This window comes from Canis lupus, chromosome 8 (assembly GCF_048164855.1).
Source record: "Canis lupus baileyi chromosome 8, mCanLup2.hap1, whole genome shotgun sequence".
NCBI lineage: Eukaryota > Metazoa > Chordata > Mammalia > Carnivora > Canidae > Canis > Canis lupus.
Window position 1 is genome coordinate 11,510,834 of NC_132845.1, and position 16,546 is coordinate 11,527,379.

The 16,546-nt window shown below is 38.4% G+C and overlaps 1 protein-coding gene across 31 annotated transcripts in view; it reads left to right on the forward strand.

The window, feature by feature from the left end:
* ADGRL2 (adhesion G protein-coupled receptor L2) overlaps nt 1–16,546 on the forward strand; it is a 619,854-nt gene that overhangs the window by 113,502 nt on the left and 489,806 nt on the right. For all 31 annotated transcript variants that reach the window (XM_072834231.1, XM_072834225.1, XM_072834226.1 and 28 more), the window contains exon 3: nt 11,494–11,562. The gene's annotated coding sequence lies outside the window, so the exon portion shown is untranslated. The remainder of the gene's footprint in view (nt 1–11,493; nt 11,563–16,546) is intronic.

Sequence of the window (16,546 nt, forward strand, 5' to 3'; positions counted from 1 at the left end):
ATACTCTGAGGAAAAACGTCTTTGGGAAATATGCACTGTGGGCTTGCTTGGAAGCCTTGTACTTTTATCTGTCCTTCCTTGTTGAGGAAGGAACATCTGGCTCAGCCTCTTGCCGGTGAATGCTATCATGCTACAGACATCCGGTTACTCCTTTCCCATCCGAATATCAGTCCTGTGTATTAGACAAGGGATGTAACATATTTGTATGCCAAGAAATCTGATTTGGTGACAATTATTTGCCTTTTATTTTAACAAAATTACTTCATGCTCCTTTTCTTTAATCAAAATGCCGTGCAATTTCCTATTTCACTTGAATCATTCCCGTAATTTCACGACACAATGAAAGGATTATAGATTAGCACAGGTCAATCTCCTCCATATTCTCCTTATTTTGCTTAAGATTCCAATCCACAAAAGGTCTTGGACCACATAATACTTCCGGGTCAAGGACACCGCAAGGTCTCTTTGCAAAAGCACCCCAGCTGAGCAATCATATTCCCATGGCAGTGTGCCCTGAGTTTTAACCGTTGTGATTCAAGGGAGAAAATGAAATGTAAACTAGATGGTAACTGCCAACGTTAGTCAGGGACACGCTGACGATGCTGATTTCACTCTAGGGAGGAGGCTTACAGGATAGAATGTAAAATGGTGCTTGGGGGTCAGCCCGACTGGATTTGAATCCCAATTCTACCATTTGACAACCAAATTACTCAGCCTTTCATTCTCTTGGTTTTCTCTTTTATAGGAAAAAAAAAATCATAATCATCGTTCCAATTATTCATCGCTGCATAACAAAACATCCCCAAAACTTGGTTTAAACCCAGTTGGTTTAAACCAACGATCTATTATCATCTTTCACTTTTCTGTGAATGACTACACTCCCTTGGGTGGTTCTCATTGGGGTTTGTCATTCTGGTGAGGTCAGATACCAAGTGAATAGTAGGCTTGAGGGGGCTGGCCATCCCACATGCGTCATTAATCCTTGTTGGCTGACAGCCCACCTGAGGCTCACTTTACACCTGACCTCTTCATGTGGCTTGGGCTTTCTCACAACGTGGAAGCCTTAGTCTGATTCTTACGTGGCAGCCCAAGGCTCCAAAGGTACAAAGCCGAAGTCCAGACCTAGTCTATTGTCTCTTCTGCCTCATTTTATTCATCAAGCAAGTCACCAAGGGACTCCAAGGGAGAGAAGTTAAACCCTACCTCTCAATTTCAGGACTGGTTAATAATTTCCTGCCATCTTCAATCCACCAGAGGTACAATATCTACCGCAGAGAGTCTTGTAAGAATTAAATAATTAATCTATGTAACATACCTAACCAAGTGTCTGACACTTGTGATATTTTTTTCAGTAAAAGTCAGTCACTATTATGTTCTAGTCCTGACCCCATTTTATTTGTCTTCTTTCCATTTACTGCTATTTGAACTGACTTAACAATTATGTCCATATACATGTATGTATGTGTTTATTTTCTCTCTCCTATCCAAATATAAACTTTACAATCACAGCGACTTCATTTTTTTTTTCCGGGCCCAGAAAAATGCCTGTTATATAATGAGGGTGCTGTGAATATTTGTTGAATGAATAAGTGAACAGATTCCTGGTGAATATAGAACTTGGATGTTTGGTTGTGGAACATGCGAGTGTGATTGGGGTTGGGGGAAGATTATGATCAGAAGGAATCAGAGAGAATTGACATTCTGATTTATTTAAGTGTTTTAGAAATTAGGATATCATCTGTTACCTGGAGCAGCTTTTAACTATAACTGTCTTAAGAAGCACAGAGAGGTGAACAAGTCCTACTCTGCCTCCAGAAGGGCTGACAATTGGCACACGTTGAGAACTGCCATGTGCCACTCACAGGGCTTAGAATCTGACAGGTCCGGGTTTAAGTCCCTGCGTTGCTGTTTGCTTGCTTACTGACATGAAAAGATTTTCTAAACTTCTCTGAGTTGTAAAATGTGTAAAATCGGGCAGTGAGGCTTACCTCACGGGGTTCCTGTGAGAAGGAAATACAGTTGACAAAGGGTTTCAACCCAAATACTGGACACAATTGATAAACATGTACCAATTTTCAAAAATATCGATGATGAAGAAACTATCAATATGACTCATAATGTGCTTTATTTTAGACGAGCTAGCTTTTCAATTTTTTTATTTTTCAGAAACTCCCCTTCTGTTCCAAACACATTTTAAAATATTAAAATAATATTAGGTTCATTTTTTACTAATTCAATATTTAATCTGAGAACATATCGGTCCACAAACTGACCTTTCTGCTTCACCCAGTTTTTGACACAGGAATTGAAACAGACTATTGAATAAGCCTTAACAACCATGTTTAAAATAAATATTTACATGATTCAAGAAAAATTGTGACATCAAAGGAAATAAACATCATGTGCAAAGAACATTTCCTAGAATTCAAGGGGAATTCCCTCCACTGCTGCCCCTTCGTGAGGATGTCCAAGAGTCATTTACTTACTCAACATATGGTTGAGAGCTCAAAAAAATTCAAAGCACTCCGAACTTTGGGGAATTTTGTAAAGGATACTCCTCCTCCTTGGATTTTAGTGTACTTAGTATTTAAAAACAAATTTACTGACCAAGATAAACTGATAAATGTAACAATTTTCTTTCCTTGACACACACACACACACACAAATCAATTCAAGATGAGCAATTTATGGATACATGCACATATTCATATAAATTCATAGTGAGTAAATTGGACAAAAATTTTTTCTGTTTTATTGTTTTGGGAAAACTCTCAAATATTTCTCACATTGAAAAACTGTTCTAGAATATGTGGAAGATAGAAGCTAGGAAAAAAAATGACTTAATAGAGAATCATATGTCTTTGAAAGGAAAATATTCAGCACTGATGTTGCATATTGCTGGCAGCCAGACAGTACAGCATGTATTCCGCTCTCCAAGCGACAAAACACCAGAGCATGCACATAGCTAGCACAGCGTGGTCCTCCAACATGAAGGGGAAGGTACTTGCAAAAGTCACAGGATAGCATAGTAAAATTTAACTGATTTGCTTTTGCTTGGGCAGGGAGGATATACAAATACAGGACTCGCCAACAGGTTCGATACCGGATAGCGGCAACATTAAAAATTACATGTAATTTTTAGAAAATTTAGAAATCACCTATGAGAAATAATAGGTGATTAGTAAATATCAGTTTTCTTTCCATCTTTCTTTCGGACTAGATTTTCTTTTTCAACTATTACCACAGTGTCTGAGCTCTGTAACAGAGAGTGTAGCCGCATGGGCTGGTATCATCCTATGGTTCTTTGTTCTCAAGTAAACAAATCTAATCTTGGTTAAGCATTAGCCAATGGCAGGTCAAGGACCAATGGTTCTGTCAAGAACCAATATGGGGGAAGAAGAAACCCAGATGAAATGAATATAAATTAAGTTCATCTGAACATTTGCATCATTCCATGTTTAGTTTCTTCGTGATCTGTATATTACAAAGATAAGCATGCTAGACCTTAATATGAAAAGGGGAGCCCTTCATATTCCCTGTCAAGATCTGATAGGATCAGATTTATATAAGGCTTCAGATGGGCAGATATTGACGTTCATGCCACCACTATTTTTACTATCCAGATGTGCTGACAAAAGGAATTTTTGTTTTGTTTTTGTTCCCCCTTCCACGTTTTACACTTTCCAGAGAACCTCCCTAATTCTACTCTTTAAAACGGTAAATCCAAATAGTAAGAATTCTCCACAAAAGGCATCCCTAAACATTCACCTCTAGCTTCCATTTTTATAGTAAGGATCACTGATACCTATAGGTTGGATTATAATTTGCTCAATTTATCCAACCAAGACAAAAGCCCTTTAGGGGAGTTTCAACGTCTAGTCTATTATTTAACCTCATGAACAAAAACACCATGTTGCCTCACTTAAAAAGATTCATTGCAAGGGTTAAGGGCAGATGAGACGGGCGTCTACAGTCTCCTGGAATCACAAATGTACAAACAAGGGAACTAATTTTTCTCTACTGTTTTTACAAAAAAAAAAAAAAAAGGAAAGCTTTTTTTCACACTAGGCAAACAGCAACTGGTTTAGTCTCATAAATTTACATCTCCTAAGTAGTGTCAGTATTCAGGCAGATTAGTTTAACAGGCCTTGCGGTATCATCCAAGGGAAAAAAAAAAAAAAGAGAGAAAATATATCCAAAGTCATCTGGTTAATTGGAGGAGGTGGGGAGATGAAGTTGCCTCCATTAAGTTCTTTTGGAACAGTTGCAAGATCCACAAAATCTGTTTTTAGCTCAGTCATTCATCCTGTTGGATGTGTGATGTGTTTTCAATTTAATGATAATTGCCCTTTCCATTTCTTTGATAATTGCCCTCTCTATTATCATTTATGGAGATTTTGAATTATAAATCAAGACAAGACAGCCAGAAAAATATTATGATTGTCCCTTCTGAGGCCACAGCAACTCAAGTAACACTGCCAAAGTCTGAGAGTTTAAGCCATTTTCATTTGCATGTTTTCTGAACATTTTATTTTAGGGTCCAGTGATTTTCCTAAAGAGGAGGTTGCATGACAATAATAGGACGGAATGATAATGGATACAGAGAATATAAGTTTAGCTTCAGTGCAACAGTTATAAATTTGTGTTTGAAACCAGGAGCTGGCTCTCCTGACTGTTTGAAAGCAAAGGTGAAAAGTGAGCCAGAAAGGTTGGCTATCAGACACCTGGTGTCCCCACGGAGGACAATGCTCAGCCCCGGCTCTCCCAAATTCCCCTTTCCTACTCTTTTTTTTTTTTTTTTTTTTGGAGGGAAAACCCATATTCTTCTCATTGAATATTCTCCACGATCCACACAATGAGATAAGTACAAAGACATGAGTCATATTTTATCTAAGAGTCCAGGAACCATCTCCCAAAAAGGAAGCAAGAAAATAAAAATCTGTACCCAAGACATAATTCTTTGAGGTGGTGCCAGCTTGTACCTGCTCAGGAGATCCTATTAATAAGTTTTCAGGAATTTGGCAGGCTGTCTGTTTCCCCAGAGAGTCACTATTAAAAATCAATTGTATAAGTTTTGATTTAAATAACCTGGTAAAAACAAAGTCAACAAATACATAGAGCTCGCCACGTCCTAATTATTGTATTATTGAACTGTTTTCTATGTTTTTGAGGGTGTTTCTGCCCTTCGCATTTGAATGTTAAAAATGCCATGTCCTGGTATGATAGGGAGCATCTCTTCCCAATTCTGCATCAGTAACTTGGGACACGTGAGTAGCTTAAAATCCACGATAGCAATTACACCACTAATATCAAAAAAATGCTGCAAATCATTCCCTTTTCCCCGGAGAGCTGGTTATTAAACATTTTGCCGCCCCGCTCTGGACAGTAATATCGTTTTGTGAGAGGGAGGAACCTTGGAGCTGGGATGATCTGGGTTTCCTTGGGGCTCAATTAGCAGCTGTATGATCTCCAGCAGTTTCCTTAAACTCTCTGTGCCTTAATTTGTCACTCTCCTGCTTAATCCCCTTCAGTACCTTTCCACTACTCTTAGGATAAAGTCCAGAAGCCTTAGGGGCCTCCTCTCCCTTATCTTTGCCCCAGATTTCTTTACCCCTTGAATCCGGTTAGCTCCTCCCACTGAAGGGCCCTCCCATCTGGAATGTCCTTCTTTTCCACTCCCAGATTTGGGTCTTAGTTGAAACGGCAGATTCTTAAGGTGGCCTTCCCTGATCGCAAAGGCCCTGAACCTCCCACACAGCAGGTTAGGACCCCCTCATACAGTCTTTCCTAGAATCTTACACGTGTCCTCATAGCACTTGTTAAAAGTGTTGACAAAACTGTTTTGCAAGGTGCCTGGGTGGCTCAGTGGGTTAGGTGTCTGCCTTTGGCTCAGGTCAGGATCTCAGGGTCCTGGGTTGAAGCCCCAGGTCAAGGCTCCCTGCTGAGCTTCCCTCTCCCTCTGCCCCTCCCCACCACTTGTGTTCTTGCTTGCTCTCTTTCTCAAATTAATTAATTAAAAAAAAAAAAACCTCTTCTGCATGTTGTCATTTGCTTAATAAAAAAGCCCCCTCTGTGCCCGTGTTTCTCATGCATGTTGCTTTACCTCTCAAGCTCAGCCCCATGCTTTGCTAACCTCCCACTTAAATTTAATCCGTAGGATATCTGTTTTGGCAAAGAGCAACCCGCTTTTCATAATCACTTGTTCCACCTAAGAGGCGTTAGGCGGAATAGCGTTAAGGACAGAGGCTCTGAGACGCTATCCCGTATGAGCTGTGTGGCCTCAGCAACCTCTCTGTAGTTCCATTTCCTAATTTGTGAAGTAGGATTAATAGCAAAATCTGCTGTCTAGGGGTCGTGGTGAAAATGAAGGGAACTGACCCCTGTAGAGTGCGTGTCCATCACACAGGAATGAGTATGTAACTGTCTGGTGCTATTCCTACTTGCCTTACCTCTCTCCCTTCCCCTCATTACATCATTTCCCAGAACCCCCACGTCTATGGAGGTTTATAGACGATCTTTCATTACCTTTGAGGATTATAGACGACCTGCACAGCTTTAACTGCCCATCAGAATGACACCCCACTCTCTTGTGCTCGTTTCTCAGCTACTTATTGTCACCTCCATGAGATGTTTTTTGACACAGAAAACACAAGGTACCACACCCAAATCCATCATTACCCCATCACACTAGTTTGGTCTTGTGACATCTGTATTTCTGTTAACAGCAGCCTGCTTTCTTCAGTGAGGCCCCAAGTTTCTAATTCATCTATGCCTCTTCCCTCTCCTGTACTGCACATCTCAGCACTTGCCAATTTCTATTGATTGTCTCTGAAATACCTCTTGCATCTTTTTCTTCCTTTTAATTCCCACTGCTCCCACCTAGGCTGGGTTCTCATTAATCTCTTTCTTGTCTGGACTATAACAATAGCCTACTATCCAATCTTCACAGCTTTAGACTCAGCTTAACATAACAAGAGCATTCTTCTAGAATTAGACACTCTTAAAACACATGTTTCTCTCCTCCTTCACTCATTCTCTCTCAACTGTGTGATATTTTATGTCTGTCTTCTGTCTGTGAAAGTGGAGACCTTGACCAACTGGTTGTCCTCGGTATCTAATAGTACCAAAAAGAACAATTCATTATTAAACTTAGTACTACTAAAAATAAAAAATAAAAAAATAAACTTAGTACTACTATTATTAAGTATCATTATAGTATCAACATACTATATTATTAATATAGAATATCATCATGAAAAGAGTACTAGCAAATGTTAAACACTGCTCAAAGTATTTGTTGGGTTAATTATTGAATAGATCTGTTTTCTGTCCTCACTCTGATCTATGGTACACACACTTCATCTGCTTAAATTGGATTTCTGGTTAATTCACTCCCTTGCTCAAACATCCTCAGCCCTTCCCAATTGATTGCCTTCTGTCTAATGTCCCCATCCTGGAATATGAGGCTCCAGTTAAGAGGCCAGGCTTGCCTCTCTGAAAGCTCCCTTCCACTCAGAATATTCAGAGTCGTTGCTGTTGTTTTAATGAGGGAAATGATAATATTAGTGGTGACCTCAAAAGCCTCCTCAGCCTACATCATGCAGGACAACAGAGAAAGTAGCAGAGCTAATCTTTCCTAATGATTACACTTGCTTCCGAAACAGAAGGCAAAGTAAGGTAAGAGTTTTAAGAGTATATCAGCATAGTTCCAGCAGGAGCCATGAAAAAAGGATGTATAATTATAAAATAGGAAGGCTTCAGAGTTTCCTCAAAACTTCTCACAATAATTTTGTCTTATTTAGACGTAAAAGACAATATAAGATGAGATGAGAAATTTCCTCTAGTTTACTTAAATTCATTTCCTTTTGCCTTTTTTCTCTACATGAGCTATCATTGGATGCACTTTTTCTCCAAACTGGCTTCTTTTCATTCTTGAGCTTTTTTTCATATGGAATTATGTACCCTCTTCTCATTTTATTTTCACAATTATAGTTTCCTCATTTGCATCTTGATGATTAAAATGTTGCTTTCGTGTTAGTTGGGATTTACTTTTTCTTGAATCTCATAGATCTTCCCCTGAAGTATAGTTTAAGGACTACTGATTCTAAATTGATTGTTAAAGTCATTTTGTTTGTTAAAAGGTTGCATTTTTAAAAATATTAATACCACCACTACAACAGGGATAAGACTGACTCCAACGTCTGAGTTCTTTAGATGCTATTGTTTTCAAATTGGAAATTTTCCCAAAGAAATTGACTTCAAAATTTGAACAAATTTACACAGAGAGTCATTCTTTTCAAAAGAGAAGGTTTTATTCAACAACTATAATAAAGGTCGTATTCAAGAGTGACTAGCAAGTCCCATTCTGACATATAAGGCATTCCCAAACTTTAGCAAAAATTACTTATTTAGTGCATTTGACTACACTTGGTTAATACTGCCTTCATTAGGTTTGCTCACAAAGTTAATGCGTATGTGCTACATGTAAAAGACATATATATATATATATATATGTATTTAATTAATTCTACTTCTGTAACATCCTAAATTACCCAATTTGGTGTGCATTGAAACTTTAAACCATGTGCCTAAACTGTCAAGAAAACACTGAAAATGTTTTGAACCCTGCATTTTCAAATATAAATGCTGTTTTAATTTTAAAAAAACCCACAGAAGTCTGGGTGTCCGTTCAAAAGCTGTACTCATTACTACAGTTATCAATAATTACTCAGTTACCTTTGATCTCTTCAAGTTAGCGTAGTCTGATAGCCAATATTAATTCATCCTACAAAATGAGCTTCTTTTTTTTTAAGAGATTTTATTTTTTAAGTAATGTTTACACCCCAATGGGGCTTAAACTTACAATCCTGAGATCAAGAGTTACATTCTCCACCATCTAGGCTAGCCAGGCGTCCCTAAAATGAGCTTCTTTATTCCAGATTAAAATATCCCTCTTTTACAAAATTACGTAATCAAATGTCCATTATTTCTATGTCAATTTTGTCTCTATTAGCTAACCATGAGATGAAGAAATTGTCAAGAAAAAACCTCAAGTGCTACTTTATTCCTTTAGCTTTTTCAACCATGGTCCAAGATATTATGCTTATCTGTAAGTGGGCTTAACCAAGGAGGGTCTGAAGCCTGGAGATGAGCCTGCCTAGCAAACTTCCCTTTGTTACTCATCATAGAACCCTTGTAGGTATGTTGGATTCTCATCATAAAACATGGGGCTGGGGAGAAAAATTCAGTGTTAGACTTGGTTGAACTTCATTCAAGGACTGTCATTTTGATGCAAGATCATATTAAGAAGGATGCAAGTCCTTTTTTCATCAACCATTTTAAAGTCAAGCTTTGCAGCCTCACTCAGCAATCTGATCAAAGCCCTTGTATTCATAAAACACTTTTTTTTTTTTATAAATTCTGCTCCGTTTCACATCAAACTTAGAGTTTGTTGAAAAACAAAAAATCACTGGTCCCCAAAAACTTACTCTCTTACTAATAATTTATACATATAAATGCTTGAGAGACCCATATTCTTCACAACATATTTCATCAAGGATATGAGTGATATTTATTAGTCTCTTTACATTCAGGAAACAGCTAATACCTCATCTAGCCTCCAAAAATTTTCTTTTAAGATTTTATTTATTTATTCATGAGAGACACAGAGAGAGGGAAGCAGAGACACAGGCATAGGGAGAAGCAGGCTCCATGCAGGGAGCCCGATGTGGGACTCGATCCCAGGTCTCCAGGATCACGCCCTGAGCTGAAGGCAAGCACTAAACCACTGAGCAACCCAGATCTTCAAAATTTTTGCATAAATGATTAGCCCATCTTGGAAATCTGTTGTTTGAAAATTCACTAAATAATACTTTTTTAATAGGCAGTCATTTCTTGATCTGTTCTCTTGATTAAACTATGTCTATTCTAGGCTAGATGTAGCACTTTTCTCTTGCAGGTATGACTCACTTGATAGGAAATCCATCCATTTACACACTGCTTAATTCAGAATGAATTTTAAGTATTCAGAACCTACATATAGTACCTTGACTTTTAGAGTCTAAAAAGTGAGCGTGAGAGAGAGCAGTATTTAACAGGCCAGGAGTTGGAGTTACCATCTCAGTGCTTTGAGAAACTAGAGCTAACTGCTACATCTCACTGTCTCTCTAAGTTAGCATTTCACTACTTGCAAAGTGTTTTTGACCGGAATAGGAATGTTCAGCAGAGAGAGAGAGGAAGCTAGTATTGGTAGTAAGATAAATACTGCTGAAATAATAGTAATCGATAAATAATCAATATGCCTTCCATCAAATATATACACGGTAAATTAAACCTCCTCATGTTATTAAAAGAGAAATGAATACTCATCTGCTACAAAGGTGAGACGGTCTGGAGTCTTCCCATCAGGCATGTGCTGTCTGCTAGGTGTAGTGTCAGGGTGAGCAAACAGGAGGCCCATTTACAGCTGCTGTTTGCAGAGGCTCAGTGAGGTAGATGCTGGTTCTGCAGGAAAAGATCCTATGCCTGATATAAAAAAATAAAGTTTCTTCTCCATCTGCCCACGGTGAGCAGGCGCTTTCTTTGTTTTAGGACATGTGTAATGTTTCTTTTGAAATTGTAATCATTGTCAACTGACACTAAAGCCAGGCAAAGCTTTCCTTATGCTTTTGGAAAAGAATAATTCACAAGTGAAAAACAGGCCAAGGTTCCCAAGGACTATTAACGCCAATACAAAGCCTGTGTAATCTGTGTGTTTCTAACACATGGCCATGTCAGATCCGAGGGATATGGTAATCTCAAGAAAGAAGAAAATTTACTGAGCCATTTTATTTCTTACATTCGAAATGTTTCTTGCATTCACACTGTTATTAACTTTATGACCTCCTCATATTGTGGTATAATCATTGAAGAGGAGACCAAGCACCGTCCCTTCTCCGGGTAAAGACTTGCTTTCTGGTTTTCCCCCACTCACATCTGTGCTTACCGAATGAACAGATGCTCAGCTTCTAAGGGCCTGACTCTGGCCTTTTCCCTCCTATCACTAGAGCGGAAAGAAAGGGGGTTCCCAAGTGATGGTGGCAGCTTTCCAATGGCTGGCCTGTACTTTCACATTTAAAGCAAGCAGGTGGCATCAATGGGCTGTCTGATGACTAACAAGAGAAGAGTGCAATTGATCTTTTTATTAACCCGTGCCCCCAGGTGGGGGCCAGCCTGCCTCTCCCTCCTGGGTTCAGTTACACTGCTCTGTTCCAGGAACATTTTAGACCCGTTGGTGTTTTTGTCTGAGCTGATTCTTAAAGCACAGGGACACCAACACAGATAGCCCAAGGCATCTAAATTCCATCATCTCCAAAACTCCAAACTAGTAAATGCCTTTGTAATTTGCATCTGACTCAAAGCAATATTTCACATCCAGTAAGAATGTCTCTTCAATCCTACTGATAGTTTTTTCATGCTGAATTTGAACCGTGGGTTTGTTTGTCTTCCCTCTAGGTCTCAAGCACGTCACTCTGAACCACACAATTAGTTCTGAAGAGCATGGAGCCTACATAGATTCATAAGGTAAATGATTAATTTCAAAATATGATGTCAGAGATTCAATTACAGTATGAATTCCAGCATTGTATAAATATGTTGTTTTTCATTCATCTTTTGGAGATTGGGTAGTGCTGTGGGAACAATAAACTGCATTTGTGGGTTGGCTCTCTGCACGGTCAGGTTATGCACTGTACGTTGCTTAAGGCTGGCTACCTACCTCGACTTTTTATAAAAGTCTTCTCACGATCTTAGGAGGCTCCTGCCCTGGGACTTGCCAGGACATCACAAATCACATAGTCAAGAGGAAAGCGATGAGAGTCAGGGTTTTCATACCCGAAGTCCAAAATTATTGGGATGCGTTCCTTCGGTAGAAGTAAGAAGAGGTACAAAATATCCCGTTGAGGCTACCTCTACCACAGACACTGTCAGATGCAGAAGTATGTGGTCAAGGAATTTATAAAGGATGGCCTTGTATTTTTGTTTCTCTAAATCATAGTCATCGTTTGCTTTCCTGCTTGTTAAATAATTGTTTATTTCTAGAAGGTCTCAAATCTACATTAAGGTATATACAGGATCTTTCATATCTCCTGTAGCGAAATGGGGAAAAGACTAGGCTTCAGAGCCAACCTCAATTCAAACTGTGGCTCTGCCATTTACTACCCATGACAGTGTGGGCTTCACTTTTCTCATCTACAAAGGTGAGAGAAATAACAGCACTCACTTCCACGGGCTGTGGCATAGTGTAAACAAATGAGTAGGTGCAAAGCATTGAGAAATATTGCCTAGTACCTAGTATACACTAAATTTACTGATGACCTGAAGGGCTTTTCTTCTACTTCCTCCCTTTGTTTCAGCTTCTTAATTTTCCTCTAGTCTAGAAACTTGGCGGTTGTGGGAATTATTAAGGGAAGCAAACTCCTCTTAGCAGCCTTTCTCCTAAAGGAGATAGATTATACCTTTCATGTAAATGCCAGGAAGGGAAATAATTGGCATCCCATTGCCCTTTGAATGGGTCTCTGGCTCGCCCTAGGTGGTATGACGTGTAAAGTGACCTGAAAGCGGGGTGCCTGCCAGAGCAGCAGCACAGTGTAGAGGGAGAATCAATTAGAAGACTCGTAGCCGTTTCAGAAACATGCAAACATCAATTGGCATAGAGTTTCAGGAAGCAGAATAAAAAGGGATCTACAAAACAAAAAGCCTTTCAAAGGGATGGAGGCACGGTTCTTCCAAATCACAAACGGATGATTACGATCACCATTAGGGCTTAATGAGCCTATATATGGCTAATGACTTCATCTCTCCAGTAGATGTGCCAGTAGTCTGTTTCCACTAGTATCCAACCTTCTCTTCTAATAAACATAACCATCATGCTAGTTGGTCAGAACAAGTCATTGGATTTCTCTCTCTTCCATTAGCAAAACCGTATTTCTAAAATCCGCCATCCCCCTGTTGCTGGACTGAAGGAACAGAACGCAGAAAGGCAAATAAATAACTTGGAGCACCTAGGTTCAATTCTAGGTCAGCAACTGCATCCTGACCTCGTTTTCTCATCTCTAAAATGGAATTGATCACTATCCTATTTCTAAGATAACTTTCAAAATACAAATATGTGAAATTGATTTTTTAACACACATAGGGATATGGTTTGTTTTATGTAATTTATAGATTTCTTACAGATGTCATCAGTGATTATGGCTATATTTTGATTTTAATAACCAAATGCAGAAAATGGTAATTGTAAGTTTTAAACAAGTTTAAACAAGTCTGCTTAGCCATTGAAAGACTATTAATTTGAATAAGAAGACCTAAACTGAAGTTGGAATCTTTTTTTAATTAACCATACTATTATAATATTTAGTTCACAGTGATACTTAGTGTTAAAATCATTAAAATGGGCAATATTTGGCAAAGTAGAAATAACGATACATCCTTTAAAGAATAGGTAATTAATAATAGGTTATGTATTGGAAGGAAAATTTCTTATATAGATAATAGATACCATTCCCCGTCAGGGCTTTTACTCAGAGGTTGATACGAATATTTCTTTTACTTTCCCATTTTCAAAATATATCCAGTAAATATAGAAGATCTTAATATAGTCTTGAATAATAACCACATAAATAGTATTATTTTAATGTAATCTTGAATAATATCGTGCAAATATTATTGTCTTAGTATAATCTTGAAAAAGATCACACCACTATGATACTGAAAGGCAAGTGATAGTTATGGTGGAAGGTATAATATTCGCTATTAAGACAATGCTTTAGTGTAATACTTCAGAAATTTTAAATTGTTTTATGTTAAAATATTCCAGCAGAATTTTTCTGGGGTTTTTATGCTATAAATAAACTTTGATTGCTATGGTAATGTAAGAAACATGAATGGATAATGTCTATTCCCTATAACCAGTATTTCAGGTAAGTGTCATTGTGAAAAATACATGGCTGGGATAGCATTTTTGAGTTCTAGTCCCAAACCTGCAACTGAATTTTCTGAGTGATCTTGAATGATTAGCAGCGATCTAATTACAATTTTTGATATAAAATTTGAAGAAATAAAAGTTTCAAACATAGGGATCCCTTGGTGGCTCAGTGGTTTAGCGCCTGCTTCGGCCCAGGGCGTGATCCTGGAGTCCTGGGATCGAGTCCCACATCGGGCTCCCTGCATGGAGCCTACTTCTCCCTCTGCCTATCTCTCTCTCTCTCTCTCTCTCTCTCTCTCATAAATAAAATCTTTTTTAAAAAAAGTTTCAAACATGAAGACATTTTTTAAGGAAAATTTTCAAGCAACAAGAGTGTTTAGTGAATTCTAACAGGCATCAAATCCACATTCTGCTGTCAGGCTTTTCTTCAACCTATCTGCCTCTTCCCCTGGAGCACGGATTCCATCATTTCAAGAATGAAAGGGTTACTTTAAAATGAATGCTGTTCATGGTCACTAGAGACTTGAAAATCACAAAAATAGTACAAGCTAAATGTATTACTTTAGTCGTACTGACTAGAGGTTTAGAAACCTTTTTTTAAAAGTTCTTTATTTTGGGGGGTCTCTAATATCTCCACAACTACTCCAGACCAAAGAGTATAAAAAAGAGTATATAGTGCAGTGCCTGCTTTCTGCAGTTTATCTATAAAAGTAAAATCAACATATACAAAATAAATACTATCATCACAAAAAATATATGTATGCGCTCATCTCAGTATTACAAATTACAAATTCTGTAGGAGTTAAGTTGGAAGAGGTTAGGATCCAAATGGGGATTTTAATAACGAAAAGAGCTTGGATACATAGATCTCTTCAGGGCCAAATACCAGTGGTCTTCTATCTATATTATCAAAGGTCTATATAATGAGTTATTCGGCCACTAAAAACAAAGCAAAGGACTAGTTAGATGAAGGGGGATAAATAATTCCCTGTGAAAGCCAGCAAAATCCCAGCAAACAAGTCCTTCACTCTTCCAGGGCCAGCGAAATTGAGAATAGGCATTCCACCAAAATCCCAAGCTTACTTGGAATATGAAGCTTGCCCCTCACATTGCAACAGTGAAGATTCCATCATGGGTAGAGAGAATGCATTCCCTTAAGGAAGAACTACAATTATTGCAATTGAGTTCCAGTCTTTAAGACCCAGATATCGGGCTTGGGTGTATAAAGCTTACCAAGTAACACCATCTATCCAAAAGAGAAACCCAGGGTCTCAGAAGCTCTTCAAGCATAAACATTCTCTCTCCCTGAGGACTCAGTCTCCTCAGCTGTCCCTACTGGCCCATCAGCTGCTCTCTTTGGGTTTCTGATCAGCCCCAGAATGAACCAGTTGAGAAAGAGAAAGCTAATATCATTGACATTGATAGAGAAAGGTTTGAGACTATGGAAGATGAATTCCTGAATTAGTTCTAGGAGTTAACCATTGGCCATCTAAGGGAAAAATGAGGTCATTTATATTTAAAATCCAAACTTGACTCACACAAAGAAAATTAACATTAGATGCTGCTCCTGAAACTCTTAAGTTGCGTTGTGTTGTGACGGTAAACTGAGTATGCTGATAGCAGTGATAATCATAGCTATCACAGATTGAGAGTCTGTTGCACGGGGCGGGGGGGGGGCGGGGGCATTCTGTCCTATGCTTTAACTCATGTATATATATCTCATTTAATTCTCACAAATTTATATATAGGAAGAAGGTATTGTCCCTGGCTTAAATTTAAATAAAGAAATGAGGCTCAAAAGTTTAATTCGATCAAATTTAACAAGGAGCAAGTAGCAGAGCAAGACTTGAACCTATGTCTATCGGAGGTCAAAGGGCATGCTCTTTCCATTATGCATACTACCTCTCAGACAGCGCTGCCTCACTGTCTAATGATGCTTTTCTTATATACTCAGGTATACCAGGAAGATGACTAAGTTGACAGTTTTATTGCATGTATGTACATTAACATCAACCAATACTTATTATTTAGTCCCATGAAGTCAATGAATGTTTTGCAAGCAGATGGGCTACAGATTCAGAAAAATCAATGAGTATTTGACTAAGCAAGTGAATTATGAAGAGTAAAAGCATCATATGTGCTTTTTCTTGGAAGTAAAGGGAAAGCTATGGTGTTAATAAAACAGACCCAATGCTAATGACTTCGAGCCCCCTCCCCCAAAGTAGAAATCAATCTGACTCGGGGAGGTTGATTTTGCTCATTCCATAGACTTATTTCCCAATGGAGTTCCTTAATTTTGACATTCAAAATACAAAATCTGTCGTGGCTCTTTACTTTCAGATTCAAGGCCATTTTACTTCCTAATCTCCTCTCATTTATTATTCACTTTCACATAAAGCTCACTTTGTCTTGTTTTCACATTCTTCATGTTCTTACCCACTGTCTAACTGGCTGTTCTTGCTGTCTGGAAGATCTTCCATTGATCTTACCTTTTCTTCCTCGCGTCTCTTAAGTCTTCACTGTATTCAGCTTCCAGGATGTGTAGCTCTGATTTTGCCTAAAGCTTTCCCAACTAATTAGATA